This window comes from Hordeum vulgare, chromosome 6H (genome assembly GCF_904849725.1).
Source record: "Hordeum vulgare subsp. vulgare chromosome 6H, MorexV3_pseudomolecules_assembly, whole genome shotgun sequence".
Taxonomy (NCBI): Eukaryota; Viridiplantae; Streptophyta; class Magnoliopsida; order Poales; family Poaceae; genus Hordeum; species Hordeum vulgare.
Genome location: NC_058523.1, coordinates 422,151,338 through 422,170,084, shown reverse-complemented (window position 1 = coordinate 422,170,084; position 18,747 = coordinate 422,151,338).

Genomic DNA, 18,747 nt, shown 5'->3' with positions numbered 1-18,747 from the left:
GTAGTAAATGGAAAACCTCTAGGATAACCTATGACAATGAAATTCTAGTAGACAAGCTAGTTTTTCTAGCCTCATTGATAGCCTTGAAATCTTCGGATATTAATATCATCTTGGGCATGGACTGGATGTCAGCTCACTATGCCAAGATTGATACTCATTCTAGAAATGTCCAGCTTACCCATCCCTCGGGTGAGATAGTAAATGTCTCTACTCGAGTTGCCAAATGCGAACTCTATTCCCTAAATGCCAACCCTCTTCCGGAACTTGAAAACATTCCGGTAGTCCGTGACTTCCCGGATGTTTTTCCAAAGGAACTGCCAGGAATTCCACCTGACAGAGATGTAGAGTTTGTAATAGATCTTGTTCCAGGAACTGTCCCAATAGCCAGAAGACCTTATAAGATGGCACCCCTGGAGCTAGCCGAACTTAAGAAGCAATTAGATGAGGCCTTGAACAAGGGTTTCATTCGTCCTAGCTCTTCTCCTTGGGCTTGTCCCGTCCTCTTCGTCAAGAAGAAAGACAGAACGGATCGGATGGTTGTAGATTACCGACCAGTTAATCTGGTCACCATTAAGAACAAGTATCCGCTCCCCAGGATCAACGACTTGTACGATCAGCTCGCTGGATCCTCAGTCTTCTCCAAAATAGATTTGAGGTTGGGATACCATCAAATCAAGATTAAGAACGGGGACATTCCAAAAACGGCTTTTGTTACTCGTTATGGCCAATATGAGTACACCGTTATGTCCTTCGGTTTAACCAATGCCCCAGCCACCTTCTCTCGACTGATGAACTCAATCTTCATGGAGTATTTGGATAAATTCGTCGTGGTATACCTCGATGATATTCTCATCTACTCGAAGAATGAACAAGAACATGCCGAGCATCTAAGGCTGGTATTGATGAAACTTCGAGAGCATCGCCTTTATGCCAAATTTTTAAAATGTGAATTCTGGTTACCAGAAGTGACCTATCTAGGCCACGTAATCTCTGGTAAGGGTATTGCTGTCAATCCCGAGAGAGTTCAAGCTGTCCTTGATTGGACTCAACCTGAATCGATTAAGCAAGTTAGGAGTTTTCTTGGTCTAGCGAGCTATTGTCGCCGCTTTGTCGAGAATTTCTCCAAGGTTGCAAAGCCTCTAACTGAACTCCTCAAGAAGGATAAAAAGTTCGAGTGGACACCACAGTGTGAGCATAGTTTTCAGGAACTGAAAAGACGCCTGACTTCCGCACTGTGTTGCTACCACCAGATTTTTCTAAGGACTTTGTTATCTATTGCGACGCCTCGCGACAAGGATTAGGTTGCATTCTCATGCAAGATCGTCATGTGATCGCATACGCATCTCGACAGTTGCGTCCACATGAGGATAATTATCCCACACAAGACCTTGAGCTGGCAGCTGTGGTCCATGCATTAAAACCTGGCGACATTACCTTCTGGGTAATCGTTGCGAAATATTCACTGATCACCAAAGTCTGAAATATATCTTCACCCAGCCGGATTTGAATCTCAGGCAAAGACGGTGGGTTGAGTTGATCTCGGATTACGACTTAGGGATAACTTACACCCCGGGGAAGGCCAATGTTATGGCCGATGCGCTAAGTCGTAAATCTTATTGTAACAATTTGATGCTACAACAAGGTCAACCACATCTCCATGAGGACTTTCGGAAGTTGAATCTTCATATTGTTCCTCAAGGATTCCTTTCTACCCTGGTGGCGAAGCCTACACTTAAGGATCAAATTATAGCTGGCCAAAAGCGTGACAAGGGTATATCAAGGATCAAGGAGAATATTTTTAGCGGAAACGCTAAAGAATTTTCCATGAACGATCAAGGTGTTGAGTTCTTCTAGAATCGTTTAGTGGTTCCTAAGAACCCACATCTAAGGCAGTTAATCCTTAAGGAGGCTCATGATTCTCCTCTCACCATTCACCCCGGTAGTACTAAGATGTATCAGGACCTACGCGAGAGGTTCTGGTGGACTAGGATGAAGAGAGAAATTACTGAGTTCGTTGCTAACTGCGACGTTTGTCGTCGAGTTAAGGCAGAACATCAAAGGCCTGCTGGCACCCTTCAACCTCTAGATATTCCTGAATGGAAATGGGATAAAGTTAGCATGGATTTCATTACCGGATTTCCCAAGACCAAGAAAGGAAATAATGCTATCTTTGTGGTCATTGACCGTCTTTCCAAAGTGGCTCATTTTCTCCCTGTTCGTGAGAGTATAACAGCTAGCTAGCTAGCAGAGTTATATATCTCTCGAATAGTGTCTCTTCATGGTGTTCCCCTGGAGATTAACTCGGACCGTGGAAGTATCTTTACTTCTCGCTTCTGGGAAAGTTTTCAGAATGCCATGGGGACTCACCTATCTTTTAGCACTGCTTTCCATCCCCAATCAAGTGGTCAAGTAGAAAGAGTGAATCAAATTCTAGAAGATATGCTCCGAGCTTGTGTTATCTCGTTCGGTATGAATTGGGAGAAGTGTCTTCCATTCGCCGAATTCGCTTATAACAATAGTTACCAATCAAGTTTGGGAAAGCCCCTTTTGAAGTTCTCTATGGACGAAGATGTCGAACACCTCTTAATTGGTCAGAAACCGGAGAGAGGCAACTCTTTGGTCCGGATATGATCCAGGATGCAGAAGAGCAGGTTCGCATTATTCGTGAAAAGTTGAAAACAGCCCAGTCTCGTCAAAAGAGCCAATATGATCATCATCATAAGGCTGTGACCTTTGAAGTTGACGAGAAGGCTTACCTTCGGGTTACACCTTTGAAGGGTACCCATCGTTTCGGTATCAAGGGCAAGTTGGCTCCTCGTTACATTGGTCCTTTTCGCATTCTTGCCAAATGAGGAGAAGTTGCCTACCAGTTGGAACTTCCTCCGCATCTTTCCAAGGTTCATGATGTTTTCCACGTCTCGCAACTCAGGCGTTGCTTTTCAGATCCTATCCGTGAAGTGGACCACGGAACGCTTGATCTCCAAGATAACCTTTCATACCGAGAATACCCCGTGCGTATTCTTGATCAAGCTGAGCGTACCACTCGACGTCGAAACCTCAAGTTTCTTAAAGTTCAATGGTCAAATCATTCTGAAAAGGAGGCAACTTGGGAAAGAGAGGATCGTCTCCGACTTGAATATCCTGCGTTATTCCCGACGACTTCTAAATCTCGGGACGAGATTCTTTTGAGTGGGGGTGAGTTGTCACATCCGTAACCCTTAAGCAAGATAGCCTTGTGCTCATGTCTTCTTTGCATTTGCATCTAAGAATTTTCAACAAGAACAAGAAAGTGGCAAAGGAAAAACTCAAAAACCCTAGCCACTACTTTAAATAAAGAAATTCTCAAACTAGCTAAAATCAATGAACCCAAAATGGCCTCAAGAAATGTTCAAACCTTCTGTTAAATCATGAAAGTAAATGAGCATTGGAGAAAACTATTTTCTTGACACTTTAAGCTTTTTAAACTAATGCAAAAAGCCACTGGTTTCAAACTTTAAATTTGAAATCAGAATCTATAAATTTTCAAAAATGTTGAAAACTTTGGAAATGGTTGGGAAGATTATAACAATATTTCAGGAGGTCTAAAATAGTTTTTACTTTTTGTTTTGGAGCTGAAATAAATAGCAAAACAATAGTTAGCAAAACAGAAAAACAAAAACAGAAAAAAATGGGAAACCCTTACCTGTCGCCTAGTCTGGCCCGGCCCATCTCCCTCGCTCGTCCCCTCCCTCGCGCTAGTAGGAGCAGGAGGTGGCCGCCGCCTCCTCCGGCGCGGCCAAGCACCTGTGCGCCTGCCTGGCCGCCTCCTCGCGCTGGCAAGGCCGGGGATAAGCTCCCCAGGGTCTCCTCTATCCATTCCCCAACACCGTTCTTCCTCTCCTCTCGGATCTTGCCCTCCCTCCTGCTGCCGCCATTGGAGCCGAGCTCGAGCTCGAGCCGTAGCACCTCTAGCCATGGAAACCCTCCTCCGAGTAGTCTGTTAGCTCCGCCTCGTCGCCCTGGTCATGTCTGTAGAAGCCGAAGCTTTCCCAAGCTCTGCATCGCCCCAACGCCGTCGTCTTCCACCTCCGGCCGCTGGACCTCTCCCGTCGATTCGCTCCCTCCGGCGCATCCCCGAGCCCCTCAACAGCACCATCGGAACCGCCGTGAGCTCGTCGTCGTTTCCCCTCTCGCCCCACGCTCTCCCGTGCATCGTATCCTAGTTCCCCACCAAGGCCGAGAGCTCCTCGCCGCCGGCCATGTCGTCGCCGTCGCTGTGGTGTCCGATCCACGCGCTCGAGCTAGGGTTCGAGCTCCTGGAGCCTCCAGGAGCGTGATGAGCCCCTCAGCTGCCCTCCCCGTGCCCTAGAACCATCGCTCATAGAAGGCCGAGCTTCGGCCGCCGCTCTGGCTTGTCGCCGGCGCCTCTCCCGGCGACCCTAGCCTCCCCTGATGCCCCTGCTAGATCGGCCACTTCGCCAGCGTGCCGTAGCTGCAAACCGCGTTCGTTTTGGTGCTGTGCAGCGCCGTTTAGGTCGCCTCCGGCGAGCCCTCCGCCGCGGGCCTGGTCGCCGGCGACCACCCTCCGGTGGGGGTCGACGTGGCAAAGCTAACCCAGCAGCTCAGGGCTTAATCACTCGCTGACAAGTGGGCCCAAGGCCAAGTCAAACCTCAATTAGGACTGGTCAGCGCGGGATTAGTCCCAGAGAGGCTGACCAGTGGGGCCCCCCTGTCAGGTTTGACCTGAACAGGTCGGCTGACCTGCTGACGTCAGTCTGATGCAATAATTAGAATTTCCTGTATAAAACTAATTCCAGGAAATTGCTAAAACTTGTAAAAATCATAGAAATTAATCTGTAACTCCAATGAAAATAATTTATATATGAAAAAGTATCAGAAAAATTCAAGGATTCTGATTATGCTATTTTCAACTATGTTTGAAAAAGTTACAGAACCCTAAAATGTGGAATAAGGAATAATTCAATTCTCATAATTACTTTTTAAATGGAATTTGGAAAAATATTCAAATTTCATTATGATTGCAATGATCACACACTGTCCTAGATACAAATCAGTACCATAACATGACATCTCATGCAAGCTAACATCAAGTTGATCTGAGCATCAGGTCGAATCAATTAAACCGGTATCCGAGAATACCCCGTTTGAATTGCTATTCGAATGTGATTCAAATCAACTCTAAACCTAATACATGTTGAAAATAATAACTTATCACTTTGCATTCTCATGCCATGCTCATGCATCATTTTGATTGCATATGATTGTTATTGAATGTTGCCATTCATTTCGGTAGGCTCCGCACCCCCGGATTCCACCGAATATCCGTCTGACGGATATCGTTCCTCCTCTGAGCAACAAGGCAAGCAACCCCTTTGATCATCCCGATAATTCCCATGTTCTTGCTCCTGCACTTATTTATTGCATTAGGATCAAATGCTACAACTGTTTTTGCCACGTTAGTTGAACCCACTTCCTTTGCATGACCTAACCTTGTCACAGTAAATAGCCGAACCTTGCAACCTAGCATACCTGGTAGTTGCTTGAGCTATGATGTGCCTTATCCTGCTATGCATGCTATGCTTAGAGTTGTGTATGGTCTGTCATCTGGGAGATGAACAGAAATGTGGAATGTGTTCGGTGAGCAAAGGTTGTGTGTTGAACTTGATTTGGTAAAGGTACCGGTGAAAGGCTGTGTACGGGTACATGGCGGGTTGTTTCATTGGAACCGTCCTTAGGAACTGAGTTCCGTGTATGTAATCCAAGACTAGATACTACCACATGCTGGGCCCTGAAATATGACCCCGCTCGGCCTATTAATCGTGTAGTACTCGGTCCAGGAGTTGCAAGTAGTTTCTGGTGTTTATAGTAATGCTGGAGGCCGTGCATGGTGTTGACCTGAGAGGTGGACCGTGATGCGGTAGGCAGTGGCACGGTGTACCAAGTGGCACCCAGATGGTGGGCTTGGGAACCCTGCGCACATCGTTTGAGGCCGTGGCGGAAACCTCGCCGGACTTCCGTACGGGTTACTCTCAGATAGGCGATAAACCTAGACTAGGTACTAGTGTGGTTAACGGTCGTGGCCGACTCCCTCGCCGGGCTTCCGCTTGAAGGTTGCCGAGGTGCATGACGTGCACATGGCGATAAGTGGCGAGAGCGTATGTGACGAAGTACACCCCTGCAGGGTTATGATCTATTCGAATAGCCGCGTCCGCGGATATGGACTACTTGGAGACATATGTTGTTCATAGATAACTTCAATGGCTACTCATAAAATTGCCAAGATAAGCGTGAGTGTCGTGGACGGCATTTCCGTATTGAGACGGAATGATTCCACGATAGTGTATTGTTGTGGTGTTAATGGACTCGTGTGCGAGAAATCAAGTTGTCAAAATTATTTAAAATGCAAGTTGTCTAGCCACGAGTCAAATGCTGGCTTTCTGCATGAAACCCCACAATACCTTTTGATACCTTGCATGAGTAGTTAGTTCTCCTAAAGTCTTGCTGAGTACCTTCGTACTCATGTTTTCTTAATAAATGTTGCAGAGGTTGCTAATGACCCTAATGGAGGGTTCTTTGTAGACATCGACGACGACGAGTAGCTGGTGTCCCAGCTACGATCTGGCCCTACGTTGGATCTGTAGTATAGTCAGGCCATGTGCCTTTAGTTGCCCTGTCTGTACTCAGACAGTTTAAAACTCTTCCGCTGGCTTGTAATTGTACGACTGCTATTATGGGTCGTGAGACCCTTAATGTGTAATATTATGTGCGTGGCTCTTCCGAGCCTCTTAAATAAAGGTTGTATGTTTGTGGTTATGTTGTGATGCCATCGATGTATCTATACATATCGGTATGCCATGCGTACGTGTGTCGTACTTGATATGTATGGGGTTCGATTACCTAGTCGTGAACTTTACTAGCACTCCTTACAAGGAAATGCCCCTTTGTGATCCAATGAGCCTTGGTAGTTCGCTACTGCTCCGGACACATTGGTTGACCGGCATGTGTCCTTCTTAGCTGCTGTGTCTGTCCTCTTTGGGGAAATGTCACGCGATGTAATGGAGTCCTTGTAGCTTGCTACGACTCGTCTACATTCGCTGATGACCGACACCTGCTTTGTTGGGTCATGTATGCCTGTCCTTGTGCGGAACTGCCACTTTGGTTTATGACTAGACATGTCGATCCGGGTTCTTTGACATTGGAATGCTAGCGACACTATTGCATACGTGAGTAAAAAGACGCAAACGGTCCCCGCTAAGGTAAGGCTGGAGCCGAGGAGTTAACCGTGCGTGAGACCGCAAAGGGATGCGATGTGTTACAGGCTAGATTCCTATGGCTTAGGATCGGGGTCCCGACAGCGTTGGTATCAGAGCCTGACTGACTGTAGGATTACTAAGCCAAACTGGTCGGAGTTGAGTCTAGAATTGCTTTAGTTATATATAAGGGAATTGTTTGTGGAAGGGAACGTAAGACTCTTGTTCTCTTCTCAAGTTATTCTATTCTGGTCATCCTCGTCTCTCTGCGGGAATTAAGGACTAGGTTACTCATCTTCTTCTAGGCTCGTGTTCTGATCGGTAGATTATAGGACTACGGGTCGAGAGATATTGGGTTTCTTTTATTCCTAGGAAGCAGGAAGTAAGTTTGATAATCAGAGAGTGGAACTTGATAGTTGAGTGGTTACGCTATTCCATTTTGGGTTGTCTCAAAATTTGTTTTTGAGCATTTACAGCCGTTATGCTGCCCAATTTTGCATTCAGAGCTCTAATGCTTTTGCATTACTCTCTATTTACAGATGCCTGGCCGTCCTTCTCGTCAGGTGGTACGTCTGACCAGGTGCATTGATGTGGCGGGTCATACGGCCATGCTGGTCAGGGTGATGTCGGTGTGCGGTTACCGCTGGTACCCCGAGTACACGGTAGAGGAACAGTACCGAGACTTCAACCAGAGCCAGTACATCTGCACTGTTAGGGTATTTCCAGATTACCCTGGAGCTGAGGAGCCAATCCATTGGTCCTATGGGTTGGGAGTCACTGTTGACATGGCAGTACAAGATGCTGCCTATTCAATGCTGACCATTATGAGAGCGATACATGCACTGCTGCAGAATTCAGACTTCTGCTATGTTCCGGCCTCTCAGCCTAGTGAAGAGGGATACCTCAGTGGAGTCTATTTTGATTCTTCTATGGAGGATCTACTTCTGCAGTCCACTGTTGAGATGCTAGAGAACAGAGATAGGGATCCTCGTGCTCTCCGTATGGAGCATTATGCTACTCGTGCCCGTCTGTGGACAGCTTTGACGCAGCTGGCACCGTTAGTCCAGACAGGGTATGGAGAGATGGAGATGCTGAACCCTGTTAGGACCCATCTTCCGGCCCACGTTGACTGGCCAGCTATAGGAGGAGTCACACCTCTTCGGGGACCCCTCTTACCACCAGTCAGGGGACCAAGGCCACATCCGTGTCCTTATGGATCCCAGGGATCTCAGGCTAGAGTGTTTCCTGATCCGCAGGTTGAGCTTCCAGGTCATGGAGGTAATCTCTATGAGATGTTCTATGCAGATGCCTGAGCTGTGAGCGGAAGGATAGTATGGTAGTAGCCGTACGTTCACAGTCCTGCGTGACTTGTGAAGTATGGTTGCAATGTGAAATGAATTCCGGAGGCCTAGATAAATAATGTATAGGCAGCTTGTAAGCCTCTGATGAGTAGTTTCACAATTTCAGTAGTTTGCTCTTCGGTTAGGGTTGTACTGAACTATGTAAGGGTGTGTATGAACCATGGTGTATATATAGCAGTTGCTTGTTACCATGCTGTTCGGATATTCATTTCTGCATTCCGTGTGTTCAGTACATTCTTAATCCATAGCTAGTATTGATATGATATTGGTCTAAGCTATGAGTTTGTTTGTCAGGATGGTGTTCACCAGGTTGAACCGTGCCCCTGCTCATGAGCAAGGTGAGGGTAGTCAAGCGTCGCAGGAAGACCTGCCTCACCCACCTTCTCTGGTGGAAGTGATGCTTGAGGCAGAAAGAAACAAAAGGGAGACCAACCGACTGCTAGAGCGTATTGAGCAGAATACGGCTCGACAGCCTAGGAATGATGCAGTGTCCCTCAATGACTTTGTGAAGCTGAATCCTCCAAAGTTTCATCATTCCGTCGATCCCCTCGACGCTGATGACTGGCTGTGCAGCATCTCACGCAAGATTCGCTCTGCGAATGTGTCTGAGGCCGACAAGGTGACCTTCGCGGCGTATTTCCTGGAAGGACCCGCCAATCTGTGGTGGGAGAATTTTGAAGCTATGCGTCCCGCTGAACCAGTGGCCACATGGGCGGACTTCAGCGCAGCTTTTCGTCTGCACCATATTCTAGAGGGCCTGATGGACAGAAAGAGAGAGGAGTTCTGTGCCTTCACTCAGGGCAAGTTGTCTGTGGATGCCTATAGCCGCGAGTTCGGTAACCTCGCCCGCTATGCAACAGAGGAGGTGTCTACTGACGCCAAGAAGCAAGCAAGATTCCGTAAGGGTCTGAGCCCTGAGCTCCGTCGTGATCTTCGCCTCCATGAGTGTGCAAGTTTTCAAGCCCTGGTCAACAAAGCGATCAGTGCCGAGACTGGTCATACTGACTTCGAAGCCACAAGGAAGCACTCCCGTGACTTTGGCTCGTCTTCTGGTTTCGCGTTTCCAAAACGTAGGCTTTGGGTTCCAAACAGTTCTCTGCCACCAAGATACCCTCCGAGGCCATCCTACGTGGCGCCTCAGACGAATCAGGCCAACCCTCCAACAAAAGCTTATGGTGGTCCAGCTAGCAATGCTGCACCACGTGCCAACCAGGTGATATGCTACAAGTGTGGAGAACCAGGGCACTATTCCCGTGAGTGTCCTCAGAATGTGGGTGCCAAGCAACCCGGAAAGTCCGTCGGGCAGGCCAAGTCGGGCAAAGCTTATTATGTGAAGCCAACTCCTGCACGTGGCCGTGTGAACTATGTGTCAGCAGAAGAAGCTGTAGAGGATCCCGACGTTATGCTGGGTACGCTTCTTGTTAATCATCACCCAACGTCCGTTCTCTTTGACACTGGGTCTTCTCATTCCTTCATTTCAAAAAGTTATGCACAATTGCATAACATGTCTTTTTGTGATATGCCAATCCCATTGGTTGTCCAAACCCCTGGTAGTAAATGGCAAACCTCTAGGATAACCTATGACAATGAAATTCTAGTAGACAGGCAAGTTTTTCTAGCCTCATTGATAGCCTTGAAATCTTCGGATATTAATATCATCTTGGGCATGGACTGGATGTCAGCTCACTATGCCAAGATTGATACTCATTCTAGAAATGTCCAGCTTACCCATCCCTCGGGTGAGATAGTAAATGTCTCTACTCGAGTTGCCAAATGCCAACTCTATTCCCTAAATGCCAACCCTCTTCCGGAACTTGAAAAAATTCCGGTAGTCCGTGACTTCCCGGATGTTTTTCCAGAGGAACTGCCAGGAATTCCACCTGACAGAGATGTAGAGTTTGTAATAGATCTTGTTCTGGGAACTGTCCCAATAGCCAGAAGACCTTATAAGATGGCACCCCTGGAGCTAGCCGAACTTAAGAAGCAATTAGATGAGGCCTTGAACAAGGGTTTCATTCGTCCTAGCTCTTCTCCTTGGGCTTGTCCCGTCCTCTTCGTCAAGAAGAAAGACGGAACGGATCGGATGGTTGTAGATTACCGACCAGTTAATCTGGTCACCATTAAGAACAAGTATCCGCTCCCCAGGATCAACGACTTGTAGGATTAGCTCGCTGGATCCTCAGTCTTCTCCAAAATGGATTTGAGGTTGGGATACCATCAAATCAAGATTAAGAACGGGGACATTCCAAAAACGGCTTTTGTTACTCGTTATGGCCAATATGAGTACACCGTTATGTCCTTCGGTTTAACCAATGCCCCAGCCACCTTCTCTCGACTGATGAACTCAATCTTCATGGAGTATTTGGATAAATTCGTCGTGGTATACCTCGATGATATTCTCATCTACTCGAAGAATGAACAAGAACATGCCGAGCATCTAAGGCTGGTATTGATGAAACTTCGAGAGCATCGCCTTTATGCCAAATTTTCAAAATGTGAATTCTGGTTACCAGAAGTGACCTATCTAGGCCACGTAATCTCTGGTAAGGGTATTGCTGTCAATCCCGAGAGAGTTCAAGCTGTCCTTGATTGGACTCAACCTGAATCGGTTAAGCAAGTTAGGAGTTTTCTTGGTCTAGCGAGCTATTGTCGCCGCTTTGTCGAGAATTTCTCCAAGGTTGCAAAGCCTCTAACTGAACTCCTCAAGAAGGATGAAAAGTTCGAGTGGACACCACAGTGTGAGCATAGTTTTCAGGAACTGAAAAGACGCCTGACTTCCGCACTGTGTTGCTACCACCAGATTTTTCTAAGGACTTTGTTATCTATTGCGACGCCTCGCGACAAGGATTAGGTTGCATTCTCATGCAAGATCGTCATGTGATCGCATACGCATCTCGACAGTTGCGTCCACATGAGGATAATTATCCCACACAAGACCTTGAGCTGGCAGCTGTGGTCCATGCATTAAAACCTGGCGACATTACCTTCTGGGTAATCGTTGCGAAATATTCACTGATCACCAAAGTCTGAAATATATCTTCACCCAGCCGGATTTGAATCTCAGGCAAAGACGGTGGGTTGAGTTGATCTCGGATTACGACTTAGGGATAACTTACACCCCGGGGAAGGCCAATGTTATGGCCGATGCGCTAAGTCGTAAATCTTATTGTAACAATTTGATGCTACAACAAGGTCAACCACATCTCCATGAGGACTTTCGGAACTTGAATCTTCATATTGTTCCTCAAGGATTCCTTTCTACCCTGGTGGCGAAGCCTACTCTTAAGGATCAAATTATAGCTGGCCAAAAGCGTGACAAGGGTATATCAAGGATCAAGGAGAATATTTTTAGCGGAAACGCTAAAGAATTTTCCATGAACGATCAAGGTGTTGAGTTCTTCTAGAATCGTTTAGTGGTTCCTAAGAACCCACATCTAAGGCAGTTAATCCTTAAGGAGGCTCATGATTCTCCTCTCACCATTCACCCCGGTAGTACTAAGATGTATCAGGACCTACGCGAGAGGTTCTGGTGGACTAGGATGAAGAGAGAAATTACTGAGTTCGTTGCTAACTGCGACGTTTGTCGTCGAGTTAAGGCAGAACATCAAAGGCCTGCTGGCACCCTTCAACCTCTAGATATTCCTGAATGGAAATGGGATAAAGTTAGCATGGATTTCATTACCGGATTTCCCAAGACCAAGAAAGGAAATAATGCTATCTTTGTGGTCATTGACCGTCTTTCCAAAGTGGCTCATTTTCTCCCTGTTCGTGAGAGTATAACAGCTAGCTAGCTAGCAGAGTTATATATCTCTCGAATAGTGTCTCTTCATGGTGTTCCCCTGGAGATTAACTCGGACCGTGGAAGTATCTTTACTTCTCGCTTCTGGGAAAGTTTTCAGAATGCCATGGGGACTCACCTATCTTTTAGCACTGCTTTCCATCCCCAATCAAGTGGTCAAGTAGAAAGAGTGAATCAAATTCTAGAAGATATGCTCCGAGCTTGTGTTATCTCGTTCGGTATGAATTGGGAGAAGTGTCTTCCATTCGCCGAATTCGCTTATAACAATAGTTACCAATCAAGTTTGGGAAAGCCCCTTTTGAAGTTCTCTATGGACGAAGATGTCGAACACCTCTTAATTGGTCAGAAACCGGAGAGAGGAAACTCTTTGGTCCGGATATGATCCAGGATGCAGAAGAGCAGGTTCGCATTATTCGTGAAAAGTTGAAAACAGCCCAGTCTCGTCAAAAGAGCCAATATGATCATCATCATAAGGCTGTGACCTTTGAAGTTGACGAGAAGGCTTACCTTCGGGTTACACCTTTGAAGGGTACCCATCGTTTCGGTATCAAGGGCAAGTTGGCTCCTCGTTACATTGGTCCTTTTCGCATTCTTGCCAAACGAGGAGAAGTTGCCTACCAGTTGGAACTTCCTCCGCATCTTTCCAAGGTTCATGATGTTTTCCACGTCTCGCAACTCAGGCGTTGCTTTTCAGATCCTATCCGTGAAGTGGACCACGGAACGCTTGATCTCCAAGATAACCTTTCTTACCGAGAATACCCCGTGTGTATTATTGATCAAGCTGAGCGTACCACTCGACGTCGAAACCTCAAGTTTCTTAAAGTTCAATGGTCAAATCATTCTGAAAAGGAGGCAACTTGGGAAAGAGAGGATCGTCTCCGACTTGAATATCCTGCGTTATTCCCGACGACTTCTAAATCTCGGGACGAGATTCTTTTGAGTGGGGGTGAGTTGTCACATCCGTAACCCTTAAGCAAGATAGCCTTGTGCTCATGTCTTCTTTGCATTTGCATCTAAGAATTTTCAACAAGAACAAGAAAGTGGCAAAGGAAAAACTCAAAAACCCTAGCCACTACTTTAAATAAAGAAATTCTCAAACTAGCTAAAATCAATGAACCCAAAATGGCCTCAAGAAATGTTCAAACCTTCTGTTAAATCATGAAAGTAAATGAGCATTGGAGAAAACTATTTTCTTGACACTTTAAGCTTTTTAAACTAATGCAAAAAGCCACTGGTTTCAAACTTTAAATTTGAAATCAGAATCTATAAATTTTCAAAAATGTTGAAAACTTTGGAAATGGTTGGGAAGATTATAACAATATTTCAGGAGGTCTAAAATAGTTTTTACTTTTTGTTTTGGAGCTGAAATAAATAGCAAAACAATAGTTAGCAAAACAGAAAAACAAAAACAGAAAAAAATGGGAAACCCTTACCTGTCGCCTAGCCTGGCCCGACCCATCTCCCTCGCTCGTCCCCTCCCCCGCGCCAGTTGGAGCAGGAGGTGGCCGTCGCCTCCTCCGGCGCGGCCACGCACCTGTGCGCCTGCCTGGCCGCCACCTCGCACTGGCAAGGCCGGGGATAAGCTCCCCAGGGTCTCCTCTATCCATTCCCCAGCACCGTTCTTCCTCTCCTCTCGGATCTTGCCCTCCCTCCTGCTGCCGCCATTGGAGCCGAGCTCGAGCTCGAGCCGCAGCACCTCTAGCCATGGAAACCCTCCTCCGAGTAGTCTGTTAGCTCCGCCTCGTCACCCTGGTCATCTCTGCAGAAGCCGAAGCTTTCCCAAGCTTTGCATCGCCCCCAACGCCGTCGTCTTCCACCTCCGGCCGCCGGACCTCTCTCGTCGATTCGCTCCCTCCGGCGCATCCCCGAGCCCCTCAACAGCACCATCGGAACCGCCGTGAGCTCATCGTCGTTTCCCCTCTCGCCCCACGCTCTCCCGTGCGTCGTATCCTAGTTCCCCACCAAGGCCGAGAGCTCCTCACCGCCGGCCATGTCGTCGCCGTCGCTGTGGTGTCCGATCCAGGCGCTCGAGCTAGGGTTCGAGCTCCTGGAGCCTCCAGGAGCGTGATGAGCCCCTCAGCTGCCCTCCCCGCGCCCTAGAACCATCGCTCGTAGAAGGCCGAGCTTCGGCCGCCGCTCCGGCTCGTCGCCGGCGCCTCTCCCGGCGACCCTAGCCTCCCCTGATGCCCCTGCCAGATCGGCCACTTCGCCAGCGTGCCGTAGCTGCAAACCGCGTTCGTTTTGGTGCTGTGCAGCGCCGTTTAGGTCGCCTCCGGCGAGCCCTCCGCCGCGGGCCTGGTCGCCGGCGACCACCCTCCGGTGGGGGTCGACGTGGCAAAGCTAACCCAGCAGCTCAGGGCTTAATCACTCGCTGACAAGTGGGCCCAAGGCCAAGTCAAACCTCAATTAGGACTGGTCAGCGCGGGATTAGTCCCAGAGAGGCTGACCAGTGGGGCCCCCCTGTCAGGTTTGACCTGAACAGGTCGGCTGACCTGCTGACGTCAGTCTGATGCAATAATTAGAATTTTCAGTATAAAACTAATTCCACGAAATTGCTAAAACTTGTAAAAATCATAGAAATTAATCTGTAACTCCAATGAAAATAATTTATATATGAAAAAGTATCAGAAAAATTCAAGGATTCTGATTATGCTATTTTCAACTATGTTTGAAAACGTTACAGAACCCTAAAATGTGGAATAAGGAATAATTCAATTCTCATAATTACTTTTTAAATGGAATTTGGAAAAATATTCAAATTTCATTATGATTGCAATGATCACACACTGTCCTAGATACAAATCAGTACCATAACATGACATCTGATGCAAGCTAACATCAAGTTGATCTGAGCATCAGGTCGAATCAATTAAACCGGTATCCGAGAATACCCCGTTTGAATTGCTATTCGAATGTGATTCAAATCAACTCTAAACCTAATACATGTTGAAAATAATAACTTATCACTTTGCATTCTCATGCCATGCTCATGCATCATTTTGATTGCATATGATTGTTATTGAATGTTGCCATTCATTTCGGTAGGCTCCGCACCCCCGGATTCCACCGAATATCCGTCTGACGGATATCGTTCCTCCTCTGAGCAACAAGGCAAGCAACCCCTTTGATCATCCCGATAATTCCCATGTTCTTGCTCCTGCACTTATTTATTGCATTAGGATCAAATGCTACAACTGTTTTTGCCACGTTAGTTGAATCCACTTCCTTTGCATGACCTAACCTTGTCACAGTAAATAGCCGAACCTTGCAACCTAGCATACCTGGTAGTTGCTTGAGCTATGATGTGCCTTATCCTGCTATGCATGCTATGCTTAGAGTTGTGTATGGTCTGTCATCTGGGAGATGAACAGAAATGTGGAATGTGTTCGGTGAGCAAAGGTTGTGTGTTGAACTTGATTTGGTAAAGGTACCGGTGAAAGGCTGTGTACGGGTACATGGCGGGTTGTTTCATTGGAACCGTCCTTAGGAACTGAGTTCCGTGTATGTAATCCAAGACTAGATACTACCACATGCTGGGCCCTGAAATATGACCCCGCTCGGCCTATTAATCGTGTAGTACTCGGTCCAGGAGTTGCAAGTAGTTTCTGGTGTTTATAGTAATGCTGGAGGCCGTGCATGGTGTTGACCTGAGAGGTGGACCGTGATGCGGTAGGCAGTGGCACGGTGTACCAAGTGGCACCCGGATGGTGGGCTTGGGAACCCTGCGCACATCGTTTGAGGCCGTGGCGGAAACCTCGCCGGACTTCCGTACGGGTTACTCTCAGATAGGCGATAAACCTAGACTAGGTACTAGTGTGGTTAACGGTCGTGGCCGACTCCCTCGCCGGGCTTCCGCTTGAAGGTTGCCGAGGTGCATGACGTGCACATGGCGATAAGTGGCGAGAGCGTATGTGACGAAGTACACCCCTGCAGGGTTATGATCTATTCGAATAGCCGCGTCCGCGGATATGGACTACTTGGAGACATATGTTGTTCATAGATAACTTCAATGGCTACTCATAAAATTGCCAAGATAAGCGTGAGTGTCATGGACGGCATTTCCGTATGGAGACGGAATGATTCCACGATAGTGTATTGTTGTGGTGTTAATGGACTCGTGTGCGAGAAATCAAGTTGTCAAAATTATTTAAAATGCAAGTTGTCTAGCCACGAGTCAAATGCTAGCTTTCCGCATGAAACCCCACAATACCTTTTGATACCTTGCATGAGTAGTTAGTTCTCCTAAAGTCTTGCTGAGTACCTTCGTACTCATGTTTGCTTAATAAATGTTGCAGAGGTTGCTAATGACCCTAGTGGAGGGTTCTTCGTAGACATCGACGACGATGAGTAGCTGGTGTCCCAGCTACGATCTGGCCCTACGTTGGATCTGTAGTATAGTCAGGCCATGTGCCTTTAGTTGCCCTGTCTGTACTCAAACAATTTAAAACTCTTCCGCTGGCTTGTAATTGTATGACTGCTATTATGGGTCGTGAGACCCTTAATGTGTAATATTATCTGTGTGGCTCTTCCGAGCCTCTTAAATAAAGGTTGTATGTTTATGGTTATGTTGTGATGCCATCGATGTATCTATACATATCGGTATGCCATGCGTACGTGTGTCGTACTTGATATGTATGGGGTTCGATTACCTAGTCGTGAACTTTAGTAGGACTCCTTACAAGGAAATGCCCCTTTGTGATCCAATGAGCCTTGGTAGTTCGCTACTGCTCCGGACACATTGGTTGACCGGCATGTGTCCTTCTTAGCTGCTGTGTCTGTCCTCTTTGGGGAAATGTCACGCGATGTAATGGAGTCCTTGTAGCTTGCTACGACTCGTCTACATTCGCTGATGACCGACACCTGCTTTGCTGGGTCATGTATGCCTGTCCTTGTGCGGAACTGCCACTTTGGTTTATGACTAGACATGTCGATCCGGGTTCTTTGACATTGGAATGCTAGCGACACTATTGCATACGTGAGTCAAAAGACGCAAACGGTCCCGGCTAAGGTAAGGCTGCAGCCGAGGAGTTAACCGTGCGTGAGACCGCAAAGGGATGCGATGTGTTACAGGCTAGATTCCTATGGCTTAGGATCGGGGTCCCGACAGTAACTCTAGATGTTGTGCCCTTAAATTTGTGTGAAGGTTTTCTCATGAAAATGATCATAGATGTTGTGTCCTTAAATTTGCTTATGGTGTATGGTTACTTCTGTTTAGATGTTGTGAGCTATGAGTTTAGGTGTTGCAATGATCACACATGTTGTTTCAGTGTTGCTTCACTGATTAGACATGCTGCAAAAAAAACCTTGGCAAACTATCTAGGGTAACTATCTATGTTTGTATAGGAGATCATGTGTGCAAAATTTGAGGTGATTTAGAGGATGTCAAAGAAAGTTCAATTTGAGAAATGTGCTCCAAATGAGCTCCCACGCTAGGGTAAACAACCCCATTTGTAATCAAGTTTTTCTGGACCTACTCTAAATGAGCCAAATGTTTTTATTAACACCTATTCAATCTATATAGTGTAGATTCGAAGTCTCACTATTTTTTGAATTAATCTTCATATTGTTACATTTTCTTTTGAAAAATATGCTTTAATATAAAAACTATTAAAAACACGTTTAAAATATGAAAATGTAAAACTAAGTTCAAATCGTTCTTATTCACTTTGAAATAAAGCTTTGGTGATTTTTTTTGATTTTTTTAATTTTTTCAAAAACAGAAGGTAACCCTACCTCATCTCCTTGAACTCTATGAAATCTTGTAGGTGATAGTTCATATGTGTGAAGGTTTTCTAGTGAAAATGACCATAGACCAAGTTTATGATTTCTGGTTGCTAACATGTCACATCAGACAACATTGTGCGCATGTTTCATATTTTTTGATTTTTTTTAAATTAATGGTGCTCATTTGACCTCGATCGTGCCAGCTAGGGTTTTTCGTGAAAATGACCATAGACCAAGTTTAGTATTTTTCCTCGTTAGTGTGTCTTATAAAACAACGAACGGCGAAGGTTTCATATTTTTCGAATTTTTTAAACTAGTTATGCTCAATCAAAGCTTTCATAACCCCGTTGACCAGCTCAAAACCCTTCTAAACCCCGCAGGGTTTCGCCTAACCTAGCTCTCAACGTCACCCGTCCGATCACACCCTGGCGCCAAGCGACAGCCCTCGGATGGGGTCTTCTAGAAGAATTTCGGTGGACAAGCTGCGTGCAGGCTTCGGGCCGTTGGATCACAAGGACGGCTCCGCATCATTGGATCGTGGGGCGATCCGCGAGAGGCGATTCTGTTGGTCACTGACTCCGCATCGTTTTTTTGCATCGTTTTTTGCATCATT